This window comes from Heterodontus francisci, chromosome 40 (genome assembly GCF_036365525.1).
Source record: "Heterodontus francisci isolate sHetFra1 chromosome 40, sHetFra1.hap1, whole genome shotgun sequence".
NCBI lineage: Eukaryota > Metazoa > Chordata > Chondrichthyes > Heterodontiformes > Heterodontidae > Heterodontus > Heterodontus francisci.
In genome coordinates, this window is record NC_090410.1 from 9,559,422 (window position 1) to 9,572,983 (window position 13,562).

The 13,562-nt window shown below is 43.2% G+C and overlaps 1 protein-coding gene across 1 annotated transcript in view; it reads right to left on the reverse strand.

Annotated features, from left to right (window-relative positions):
• Positions 1-13,562, reverse strand: part of ap2s1 (adaptor related protein complex 2 subunit sigma 1) — a 36,711-nt gene that overhangs the window by 22,362 nt on the left and 787 nt on the right. The window lies entirely within an intron of this gene.

Genomic DNA, 13,562 nt, shown 5'->3' on the forward strand with positions numbered 1-13,562 from the left:
ACACACCCTATTCCTTTGAATCCCTCAGGTGAAATACTTTGTGGGTGTTCAGGCTTTGGCATCTAATTAAGAGCAAAGTTCTATAGCTTAAGATAATACATGTCTGAACACTGCCATTACTTAAAAATTTTTCAACGGATTAGCTTTTAGTTCATCATTTAAAACGTCACTTTGTCTTTGCCCAAATGCACCCAATTTGCTTACCTGTAATTATAATAATTATTTAAGTGACTGGGCGGTTTATTCAGTGTAAGAAATGTTTATTTTCTAACATTTACTATCTTTTAAAAAATACAATTGATTCATTTTCATAGGAATATAGGAACAGGAGGCTTGTTCTGCCATTCAGTGAGATCATGGGGAATCTGTGACCTAACTCCATATAACCGCCTTTGCCCCTATCCCTTAACACCTCTGGTTAAGAAAAATCCATCAATCTCAGATTTAAAATTATCAATTCATCTGACATTAATTGTTGTTGGTAGAAGAGAGTTCCAAACTTCTACTACCCTTTGTGTGTAGAAGTGTTTCCTAACTTCAATCCTGAAAGGCCAACTCTAAATTTTTAGACTAGACCCCCTAGTCCTAGACTCCCCAACTAGCGAAAATAGATTCTCTCCATACCCTATCTGTTCCCCTTAATATCTCGAAAATTTTGATCAAATCATCCCCTCTGGGGAATACAATCCTAATTTGTGTAATCTCTACTCGTAATTTAAGTCTTGGAGTCCAGAAATCATCTGGTAAACCTACACGGTACTTCCTGCAAGGTCAATATATCCTTCCTGAGGTGTTGTGCCCAGAACTGCTCACATACTCCAGGTGTGTTTTGACTAGGGCTTTGTGTAGCTGAAGCATGACTTCTACCCCCTCGTACTCGAGTCCTCTAGATATAAAGCCAGCATTCCATTATCCTTTTTGATTGTTTTCTGTACCTGAATTTTCCACCATCTACAATATCCATATCAATTGTATAATTGATCTATTCTAATGAAAAGTCAGACCTGAAACGTTAACTCTATTTCTCTCTTCACAGGCGCTGCCAGACCTGCTGAGTATTTCTAGCACTTTCTGTTTTCATTTCAATTGTATAAGAGCTGTCTGGGCTGGAGGATAATTATTTATCTTGATATGCCAATCAGTTTGTGGATTAAGCACTTGTACTTCCCGATATCCTATTCTGATCACTGCGTTTCTAGATCTTTCAAGCTGTAAGGTTACAGTGGAACCTAGCACTGATGCTGCAGTCATTACATTCATTACATTTATTGTTCTCGCTTATTGCAGCGAATGCTTGTTTGCTTCTTGCACTTTTGCACTCTCATTACAACAATTCAGATTTAGCTACTCTACTTCCAGTGACCAATACTGCTGCAACCCACCCCATTGCTAAATATGAATTACATGCATTCTGAAAATCTCACCTGATGCATCACCCTTTCACTTTCAGATTGTGAACAGCCTGTTCTGCATTCCCACCACTTTATTTTGGATTTTGACCATTCATTTTTCTGCTAAATATACTGGTCTCAGCAAACTGTGAATCCTCCATTTGGGCTAAGAGTAACTCAACATACCAGCTGCCATGGAATCCATTTAAAGAGTAATTGTGCAACTGTCATCAACTACAGTATTTTATCCTGAATTATTTAATTGAGCACTGCCGGACATTGAGTTTGGGCTACGCATCAAAAATGCCTAAACATCTGCACTGCAAAAATAGGATAATAGCTTTTAAAAAAAAAAGAAAATGCATGAAGCCAGTTCTTTCCATTCAAGTGTTTCTATGATGTGTTGGCACTGGCCAGGAAGTCCTGTCTGCTAACTCAGGGGCCTAGGACACAATGCTGATTAAGTCTCTAATTAGACTGGTGGTTGGTAATGTAGGGTGGGAGAATTCTGTTTAAAACTAGGAAATCCTCAGGAAAAGCAACAATATCCTCAAAAAAGAGCTCTGGAAATGGCTCCCAGTTCAGTTAAAAACTTTAATAATTTAATCCAAAAATGGGTATAAATGAAGAGTTAACATACTGAAGGATTCAGCACAATTCTGGGTTTTGGGAAGGGGTAGATAGAAACATTTAATTTCTGTACCATTAAGGTAAAGAGATATGAATGTAACACTTTTTCGCTTTTAGAACTCAGTGTCAGTCTCGAGTGTCCCAGATGATGTTTGCAACAGCTGTGACCTCAGTAGGGCACCTGTACAGGATCCCCTTTCTGTGATAGTCTGATTCAGACTCTCTATTTATTGGAAGCCAGTTTTGTGGCTTTCACCCTTTGGGAACTCAGTTGAAATTCACCGTTCTAGCCTATCACAAAAATGTATTAGACTCAGCAAGACAAAGACATTTCTAGAGGTGAAATGCAATGTGGTAGTCCAGCTTCCCACATTTCAAGATAATCTCAAGTTACTACAGCAGGGGGAGTTAATCAAGCTGTTGAAGTAAATGGTGAAATGGGCATCCATTTTCAGAATTTCTGAGTTTCTCATGCTTAAATTTAAAAGAAATCTATTGCAAATTTATTCTAAATGATTTCATCTACACAAATAAAAATCCATATTACATTCTGAAAGCATTTTGTATCTCATCATGAGCATCACCACAGCAGATCTGGTGGTATACAAAATACCACTGCTCTGTTAAATCCGGCTTGAAGGGACCTGATTTATTGGACATGCAGCAGCAAGGATGAAAGTAGTCAGGTGAATTAGGAAATAGTGACTAGATGACGCCAGTTTAAAGAGGAAGGAAAGATTTTAGAGTTGGGGGTGGGCGGGGGGAGAGGGTTGGTAGCATAGTGAAAGAAAAAGGGTCTAGTAACACTTTTGTGGTGCTTTCCAATGTATGGCACTGATGCCCTAAGCAATCCAGGATTATCACTACCTTTATATATAAATAAGAGCATGTAATTGAATCATACAGTACAGCAGGAGGCCATTCTGCCATTGTGCCTGTGCTGGCTCTTTGAAAGAGCTATCCATTAGTTTCACTGCCTTGTTTACCCCCCCCCCCCCCCCCCCCCGCCCCTCCATAGCCTTACAATTGTTTCCTTTTCAAGTCAATTCCCTTTAGCAAGTTACTAGTGAATCTGCTTTTTTAAATTTATTAATTCATGGGATGTGGGCATTTGCCGCATTTATTGCCCAATCCAAATTGCCCCCAAAAAGGTGGTAGGGTGAGCACCTTCTTGAATCGCAGTCTGTGTGGTGAAGGTGAATACCACAGTGCTGTTTAGAGAGAGAATTCCAGGATTTGGCCCAGCAACGATGATGAAACAGCAACATATTTTTAAGTCGGGATAATATGTGATTTGTCGGGAACTAGAGTTGGTGGTGTTCCCATGTGCCTGCTGCTCTTGTCCTTCTCGGTAGTAGAGGTTGTGGGTTTGGGAGGTGCTGTTAAAGACGCCTTGGCAAGTTGTTACAATGCATCTCATAGATAGTACACACTGCAGCCTTGTTGCAACGGTGATGAAGGGTGAGAATGTTTAAGGTGGTGGACAGGGTGCCGATCAGGCGGGCTGCTTTGTCCTGGATGATGTCGAGCTTCTTGAGTGTTGTTGGAGATGCATTCATCCAGACAAGTGGCGAGTATCCCATCACACTTCTGACTTGTGCCTTGTAGATGGTGGAAAGGCTTTGGGGAGTCAGAAGGCGAGTCACTTGCCAGAGAATATCCAGCCTACAACCTGCCCTTGTCACCATAGTATTTATGTGGCTGGTCCAGTTACGTTTCTGGTCAGTGGTGACCCCAGGATGTTGATGGTAGGGGATTCAGCAATAAGAATGCCATTGAATGTCAAGGGGAGGTGGTTAGACTCACTCTTGTTGGAGATAGTCATTGCCTGGCACTTGTGTGGCATGAATATTACTTGCCTCATATCAGACCAAGCCTGGATGTTGAACAAGTCTTGTTGCACACAGGCAAAGACTGCTTCATTACCTGAGGAACTGTGGATGGAATTGAACAATGTGCAATCATCAGTGAACATCCCCACTTTTGACCTTATAATGGAGGGAAGATCATTGATGAAGCAGCTGAAGATGGTTGGGCCTAGGACATTGCCCTGAGGAACTCCTGCAGGGATGTTATGGGGCTGAGATGATTGGCCTCCGACAACCATCTTCCTTTCTGCTAGGTATAACGCCAGCCAGTGAAGTGTCATCCCCCTGATTCCCATTGACTTCAATTTTACTCAAGCACCTTGGTACCACACTCTGTCAAATGCTGCCTTGATGTCAAAGGCAGTCACTGACACCTCACCTCTGGAATTCAGCTCTTTTGATTACGTTTGGACCAAAGCTGTAATGGAATTCTGAAGCTGAGTGTCCTGGCGGAATCCAAACTGAACATCGGTGATCAGGTTATTGGTGAGTAAGTGCCGCTTAATAGCACTATTGATTACACCTTCCATCACTTTGCTGATGATTGAGAGTTGACAGATGAGGTGGCAGTTGGCCGATTTGGATTTGTCTTGCTTTTTGGGCAGTGCATAGAGTCATAGAGAGATACAGCACTGAAACAGGCCCTTTGGCCCACCGAGTCTGTGCTGACCATCAACCACCCATTTATACTAACCCTACATTAATCCCATATTCCCTACCAACTACCTATACTAGGGGCAATTTACAATGGTCAATTTACCTATCAACCTGCAAGTCTTTGGCAGTGGGAGGAAACCGGAGCACCCGGCGGAAACCCGCGAGGTCACAGGGAGAACTTGCAAACTCCACACAGGCAGTACCCAGAACTGAACCCGGGGTCGCTGGAGCTGTGAGGCTGCGGTGCTAACCACTGCGCCACTGCGCTGCCCCAACCTGGGCAATTTTCTGCTTTGTTGGGTAGATGCCATGTTGTAGCTATTCTGGAACAGCTTGGCTAGGTCTGGAGCACAAGTATTCATCATTACGACGAGGATTTTGTCAGGACCCATAGCCTTTGCTGTATCCAGTGAGCTAAGCCGTTTCTTGATATATGGAGTGAGTAAAAGTGGCTAAAGACTGGCCTCAGGAGGGGGATAAGATGAATTATCCACTTGGCACTTCCACCACTGTTTCAGGCAGTGCATTCCAGATCATAACTCACTGAGAAAATAAAAGTTCTCATCTCCCCTCTGGAACAACTGGAGCAGAAACTAAGGTTATAATAAGGTATAATATGATACAATCCAAAAAAACCGGAACGTAAAAGGTCCATCAGAACTTAATATCCTTTAAAAAGATTGTTACTAATGATTTCTCAAAAAAATACAGAGATAATGATTGAATCTCTGCAGTAAAAGTGTTAAGCTTCATAAATAAAAACATTGTTGGAAATACTCAGCAGGTCAGGCAGCATCTGTGGGGAGAGAAGCAGAGTTAACGTTTCAGGTCTGTAATCTTTCATCAGAACTGGAAAAGGTTAGAAAATTAGGTTTTAAGCAAGTGAGGGGGGGGGGGGGGGGGGGTGGGGGGTGCTGGTGGCGGGGAAGAGAACAAAAGTGAAGATGTGTGATCGGGCAGAAGACAGGAGAGATTAAACAACAAAGCTATCATGGGACAAAGGCAAAGAGAATGTTAATGCTTGAGGTGAAAGATAAAGCATTCGTCCTGACATTCATGAATGACAGAATAATTAGCAGCTCTGTCCACATGAAAAACAAGCACATGGTTAAACAATAAAATAAGAAAAATATAATAAAAGGCCAGTCATGGTCTGAAATTGTTGAACTCAAGGTTGAGTCCACAAGGCTGTACAGTGCCTAATCGAAAGATCAGGTGCTGCTCCTTGAGCTTGTGTTGATATTCACTGGAACACTGCAGCAGACAAAGGACAGAAATGTGAGCATGAGAGCAGTGGGAAAAGGCAAGGAACTGGAAGCTCAGGGTCTTGCTTTTGGACTGAGCGGAGGTGTTCTGCAAAAGGGAAGATGTGTTTGGTGGTGGCACCACGCTGGAGGTGGCGGAAATGGCGGCTGATGATCCTTTGGATGTGGTGGAAAGTGAGGACAAAGGGAACTGTGTCACAGTTCTGGGAGAGAGGGGAAAGGGTGAAGGCAGAAGTGCGGGAAATAGGTTGGACACGGTTGAGGAGCTTGACTACACTTCCTCACACCTCGTTTCTTGTAAGGACTCCATCCCATTCTCCAGGTTTCTCTGTCTCTGACGCATTTGTTCTGATGATGCAACCTTCCACAACAGTGCTTCTGACATATCTTCCTTTTTCCTCAATTGAGAATTCTGTTGACAGGGCCCTCAGCCGTCCGACCTATTTCCCGCACTTCTGTTCACCACTTCCCCTCCCTCCCAGAACCATGACAGGGTTCCCCTTGGCCTCACTTTCCACCCCAACAGCCTCCACATCCAAAGAATCATCCACCGCCATTTCCGCCACCTCCAGCGTGATGCCACCACCAAACACATCTTCCCTTCCCCTCCTGTCAGCATTCCGTAGGAATTGTTCCCTCCGCGACACCGTGGTCTACTCCTGCATCACCCCCGACACCTTGTCCCCTTCCCACGACACATTCCCATGCAATCGCAGGAGGTGTAATACCTGCCCTTTTACCTCCTCTCTCTTCACCATCCAAGGCCCCAAACACTCCTTCCAGCTGAAGCAGCGATTTACTTGTGCTTCCGTCAATTCGGAATACTGTATTTGCTGCTCACAACGTGGTCGCCTCTACACTGGGGAGACCAAAAGCAGATTGAGTGACCGCTTTGCAGAACACCTCCGCTCAGTCCAAAAGCAAGACCCCGAGCTTCCAATTGCTTGCCATTTCAACAACCCCCCTCCGCCACCCACCACCCCTCCCCCGGCTCTCATGCCCATATTTCTGTTCTTGGCCTGCTGCAGTGTTCCAGTGAACAACAACGCAAGCTCAAGGAGCAGCACCTGATCTTTTGATTAGGCACTCTACAGTCTTGTGGACTCAACCTTGATTTCAATAATTTCAGAGCATGACTGGCCTTTTTTCATATTTTTCATTTATTATTATTTTTTTTTTAAAGCATGTGCCTGTTTATCAGGTGGACAGAGATGCTCATTATTCTGTTATCAACACTCTCTCTGGACTAATGCTTTGTCTTTCATCACAAGCATTAACACACTCTTTTCCTTTGTCCCATGACAGCTCTCCTGCCCTCCGCCCTATCACACACCTTTCCTTTTGTTCTCTTTCCCACCAAACCGCACCCCCTTCACTTGCTTAAAACCTAATTCTTTTCTAACCTTTTCCAGTTCTGATGAAAGGTCACAGACCTGAAACAACAACTTTGCTTCTCTCTCCACAGATGCTGCCTGACCTGCTGTGTATTTCCAGCACTTTGTTTTTATTTCAGATTTCCAGCATCTGCTGGAATTTTGCTTTTATTTTAGAGTTAAGTTTCATGTTTGCTGACCACTTCTTCCTCTGCTCTTCAATATTCCAAGATGATTGCTCTTCTTGTGGACCCTTCCCATCACAGAAAGGTTAAAGACTCTGGCTGTTTGAATCATACCATCAAAAGGCAACCTCAGCATCCAATGCTCATAGTAGGAGCCTTGAGCTTTTGTTGCACCCATTGTTACTTGTCATGTTCACATTGCCACGTGCCATTTGCTGATTGAGGGCGAGCAGATGACTGCTTCCAGGATTCTGGCAGATGCACCTGACCCGTTTTCAGCTTTCTTTTATTTTTGTATGGGGGATGGTGGAAGCCAGAACAAGGTACTGATCAATGAGACAAACTGGGCAGACAAACGAACACCTCACCAGTCAATATTGGCATTAGAACATAAGAAATAGAAGCTGGAGTAGGCCATTCGACCCTCTGAGCCTGCTCCGCCATTCAATAAGATGATCACAGCTGATCTTCTATTTCAAATCCCTCTCTTCCTGCATTCTCATGTATCCCTTAATATCCAAAAATCTGTTGATCTCTGTCTTGAATGCACTCAACGACTGAGCATCCACAGTCCTCTGGGGTTGAGAATTTCAAAGATTCACAACTCTTTGAGTGAAGAAATTTCTCCTTATCTTTGCTCTAAATGGCTGTCCCTATATTCTGAATCCGTGACCTCTAGTTCTAGACTCCCCAGCCAGGGGAAACATTCTCCCACCGTCTACCTTGTCAAGCCCCTTAAGAATTTTATATGTTTCAATAAAATTGCCTCTCATTCTTCTAAACTCCAGGGAATATAGGCCTAGTCTGCTCAATCTCTTCTCATATAGGTCAATCCTCATCCCAGGAACCAGGCATATCAAACACTGCACTATTATACCTACTTGAAGACAAACTGGGAACAGGACGCAACCTGATTTACTCCCAGATTTTGTCACTAGATGACTAAAGTGCAGACCTTTCCTGGAATTGAGAAGAAAAATGAGGACAATTCATGTGAAGGCAGTAATGTACTTCTAGTTGTGTGTGTATGCATTGTGGGGAGGGATGGAAGAACAGCCGTACACACTGACCAACTGCAAATCACATCACAAAACCCATTTGCTGAGGTGTCATCACACTGGCAGAGAATATGCAGTCACCGAAATGACTACTGTACCTTTCCAGCAAATTAAAAAGCATCATGAAGGTAGGAGGTCTGACAACTCCCCAGATGTAGCCTCCTGATTCCAGGTAATCCATCAGAGAAGATGTTTTCCTCGTGGATGGAGGAAAATTAAATATTTACTGAAATCCAAAACAGTCACTTGTACAGTTCCAAAAGTTGGTTATGGAGCAGAGGTAGATGCAGGCTGCCCATACGCTCCATCGGTTTGAAAATCCACATAAGTGGGAAGAGAAAATAATAGATTATAACATTCTCAGTTTTAAAAAGTACCAGGAAGGATAATGAAACATTGTTCCTGAAATAAGGGTAAACTTGTATTTACAGCAGAAGCAGGCCAAGATTCTTGCAGTGGCAAGCAAGCATGCTGTTACTTAAGCAGGTTAGTTGCAGCTAATGCTTGTGGATATGGTATCAGCTATCTTTAACAGTACACATCTCTGCACGCCTGTTTGACTAATAAGCCATTGGGTTAAATATGAAAATATGATTCTTACTTTGGGTGGTCCAAAGGTTTCTGCTGTAGAATTTTAACATCCTGTTGAGTTTACCCAGTGGTAAGTTGAGCAGTACAGGCCAGTAAAGCACCATATTTAATCTGCAGTCTGTGCTGATTGTGATCTCAGGCACTCTGGTAATAAGAGTGCTAGAATTCGCTTCAGTAGCCATCGGATAGGGAAGGGGACACTGTCCAGAACTCCTGCTCTTAAAAACTACCCAGAGATCCCAAATAGAAATGCGCATCTGATGGAAGCTCCAGAGAGTACAGGATTGGTCTCAGCTATGTTGCTCTCATGTACCCTCCCAACACTCATTCACAGTTAAGTCTCAAGTAAGTATAGTCTCTTGGACAAGGTAGTAAAGGGCACCTGGTGCAGTCAAAGTGCACACCAACAACAGTCAACGCCTGCAGGGTGGGAGAAAATGGCAAGAAAAGAAATTTGTCTTTGTACAAGCATCTCCGACACCTCAACTTTTACAGACAGCCCACTTGCTATAAGGCTACTAGAGCTCTGCTCTGGAGATTGTTCAGATTCTATTTTATGCTATATTAGTGTAATACAGAAGTAATGATGTTCTAAAATACAAAATCCTACAGCCAGATAATCATCAAGCTGGAGATAGAATTCAACAGACACTTCCTTTAATCCACTTTATATGCTGGTCATGATGCAGTCTCTTCTTGTATTATCAACTTGGTAACTGAGTACCCCGTTCGCCATTAAGTGTGACCCCACCCCGGCCCCCTAACCTTCAAGTAGTTCGCCACTTAGACTTCCTTCATCCTAACTCTGGAATTATTGGCCTAGACTCAGGGTGAATGCAAACTTCAGCAACAATCTTCCTCATACGCTCTATGGCTTTGACAGTACCTTGCAAACCCACGACCTCCACCGACTAGGACAAGGGCAGCTAGACACAGAAAGACCAGCACCTGCAGCTTTCCGTTCAAGTCACACACCACCCTGACTTGAAGATATATCACTGTTACTTCATCGTCACTGTTAATGTTGTGCAGCTCCCTCCCTAACAGCATTGTGAATGTACCTACCCCATTGGACTGCAGTGGTTCAAGAAGGTGGCTCACCACCATCTTCTCAAGGGCAATTGGGGATGGGAAATAAATGTTGCCTTGCTAGCAGTGCCCACATTCCCAAGAATGAATGAACGAATTAAAAAAAAACTCTTCAGCCTTCAGGGCTCAGCATTAACTTCAGATCTTCGCCACCTCTCATATTTTCAATGGAACTCACTACCACAGGACATGATTGAGGTAAATAGCTTAGATGCTTTCAAATAGAAACTAAACAAGTAAATGAGAGAAGAGGAAATAGAAAGATATGCTGAAAGGCTGAGATGAGGTAGATTTTACAATCTATTTAAACTTCCATTTTGCAGTCATGTTTGACTCACTCCTTTGTCTTTTGAATTCCATGTATCTACCTCCTGAATTTTGAGGTATCCTCCCCTGTCCTGTAAAGCAAGTTGCACATCTTTGCAGCAGTTTTAAATCGGTTAAATGACTATTAAATCCATTAGTTCCCTGTTTGTGAAATTAGAACAGATCAAAACTTCTGATGTCTTATCATAGTCCTCTCCTCCCCTTTTCCTTAGAAATATCCCAACTTCCCATTTGGCTGTGACGGTTCTGATGAAGAACCTACACACAAACCATTAGCTCATTTATTTCCTTTCAGAAAATGTTGGAAATGTACAAGACCACAGGAAAAGAGAAGTTAACTTCATGGGCTTGGAGTTCTGAAGTTGAGTCCATGCTTGACACATCAAATTATCTTTTTCAGATGCCCTTTTAAATTGATCCATAAAAATGAGACTGAGTTTGATAGAGAAACAAATTTGTACGTGCTCCTTTACTTTAAGAAGGCACAACTAATAAAAAAATTAAAACACTTAAAGAAAACAAAACAAACGTAAACTTATAAAAATAAATCATAATGTTATTGTGTGCCTATTAGGCAAGCTATTCCCTGGAAGGTAACTGACCCACTGTATTTCCAGCATTTTGCACTCATCTTTAGATTTACAAAATTACATTGTATTTACAACAGAGAAACAGGCCATTTGCCCGAAAAGGTCCTTGTTGGGGTTTATGCTCTACAAAAGCTTCCTCCCACCCTTCTTCTGATCCCATCAACATATCCTTCTATTCCTTTCTCCCTCATGTGCTTGTCTAACTTCACTTTAAATACATCTATGCTATTCCCCTCAACTACTTCTTGTAATCATGATTTCCACATTCTAACCACTCTCCGGGTAAAGATTTTTTCCTTAATTCCCTATTAGATTTTTCAGGAACTATCTTACATTTATGGCCCCCTAGATCTGGTCTCAGCCACAAGTGGAACATCCAGGGAAAGAGTAGGGCCCATTAAGAACCAAAGTGGCAATCTGTGGGTGGTGCCGGAGGATGTAGGTGAGATTTAAAATGATTACTTTTCATCTGTGTTCACTATGGAGAAGGACGATGTAGGTGTACAGATCATTGAGGGGGATTGTGATATACTTGAACAAATTAGCATTGAAAGGAAGGAGGTATTAATGGTTTTAGTGGGCTTAAAAGTGGATAAATCCCCAGGCCCTGATGAAATGTATCCCAGGCTGCTGTGTGAGGCAAGGGAGGAGATAGCAGGGGCTCTGACACAAATTTTCAAATCCTCTCTGGCCACAGGAGAGGTGCCAGAGAACTGTGAATGTGGTACCATTATTAAAGAAGGATAGCAGGGATAAACCAGGTACTTACAAGCCAGTGAGTCTAATATCAGTGGTAGGGAAATTATTGTAAAAAATTCTGAGGGACAGGATTAATCAAGGATAGTCAGCATAGCTTTGTTAGGGGGAGATCATGTCTAACAAACTTGATTGAATTTTTTGAGGAGGTGTGTAGATGGCGGCACAGTGGCGCAGTGGTTAGCACCGCAGCCTCACAGCTTCAGTGACCCGGGTTCAATTCTGGGTACTGCCTGTGTGGAGTTTGCAAGTTCTCCCTGTGTCTGCGTGAGTTTCCTCCGGGTACTCTGGTTTCCTCCCACCACCAAAGACTTGCAGGTTGATAGGTAAATTGGCCATTAGCAATTGCCCCTAGTGTAGGTAGGTGGTAGGGAAATATAGGGACAGATGGGGATGTGGTAGGAATATGGGATTAGTGCAACATTAGTATAAATGGGTGGTTGATGGTCAGCACAGACTTGGTGGGCCGAAGGGCCTGTTTCAGTGCTGTATCTCTAAAACTAAAAAAACTAAAACTAAGATGAGGGTAAAGCAGTTGATGTAGTCTACATGGACTTCAGTAAGGCTTTTGATAAGGCTCTGCATGGGAAATTGGTCAAGAAGGTAAGAGCCCATGGGATCCACGGCAATTTGGCAAATTGGATCCAAAATTGGCTTAGTGGCAGGAGGCAGAGGGTGATGGTCGAGGGTTGTGACCAATGGTGTACCACAGGGATCGGTGCTGGGGCCCTTGCTGTTTGTAGTGTACATTAATGATTTAGACATGAATATAGGAGGTATGATCAGTAAGTTCGCAGATGTGGAGTTTGCAAGTTCTCCCTGTGTCTGCGTGGGTTTTTGCCGGGTGCTCCGGTTTCCTCCCACAGCCAAAGACTTGCAGGTGATAGGTAAATTGGCTGTTGTAAATTGTCCCTAGTGTAGGGAGGTGATAGGGAATATGGGATTGTAGGGTTAGTATAAATGGGTGGTTGTTGGTCGGCACAGACTCGGTGGGCCGAAGGGCCTGTTTCAGTGCTGTAACTCTTAAAAAAAAAACACAAAAATTGGTCTGTCGTAAATAGTGAGGAGAAAAGCCTTAGATTACATGATGATATAGATAGATTGGTAAGATTGGCAGAGCAGTGGCAAATGGAATTTAATCCTGAGAAGTGTGAGGTGATGCATTTTGGGAGGACTAACAAGGCAAGGGAATATACAATAGATGGTAGGAACATAGGAAGTACAGAGGAATCTGGGTGTACTTGTCGATAGATCACTGAAAGCAGCAGCACAGGAAGATAAGGTGGTTAGGAAGGCATATGGGATACTTGCCTTTATTAGCCAAGGCACAGAATATAAGAGTAGGGAGGTTATGATGGAGCTGTATAAAACGCTAGTTAGGCCACAGCTGGAGTACTGTGTACAGTTCTGGTCGTCACACTATAGGAAGGATGTGATTGCACTGTTGAAGGTGCAGAGGAGATTCACCAGGATGTTTCCTGGGCTGGAGCATTTCAGCTATGAAGAGGGACTGGATTGGCCTGGGTTGTTTTCCTTAGAGCAGAGAAGGCTGAGGGAGGACCTGATTGAGGTATACAAAATTATGAGCGACATAGACGGGGTAGATAGAAAGAAACGTTTTCCCTTAGCGGAGGTGTCAATAAGCAGGGGGTATAGATTCAAGGTAAGGGGCAGGAGGTTTAGAGGGGATTTGAGGAAAAATGTTTTCACCCAGAGGATGGTTGGAATCTGGAACACACTGCCTGAAGGGGTGGTAGAGGCAGGAACCCTCACAACATTTAA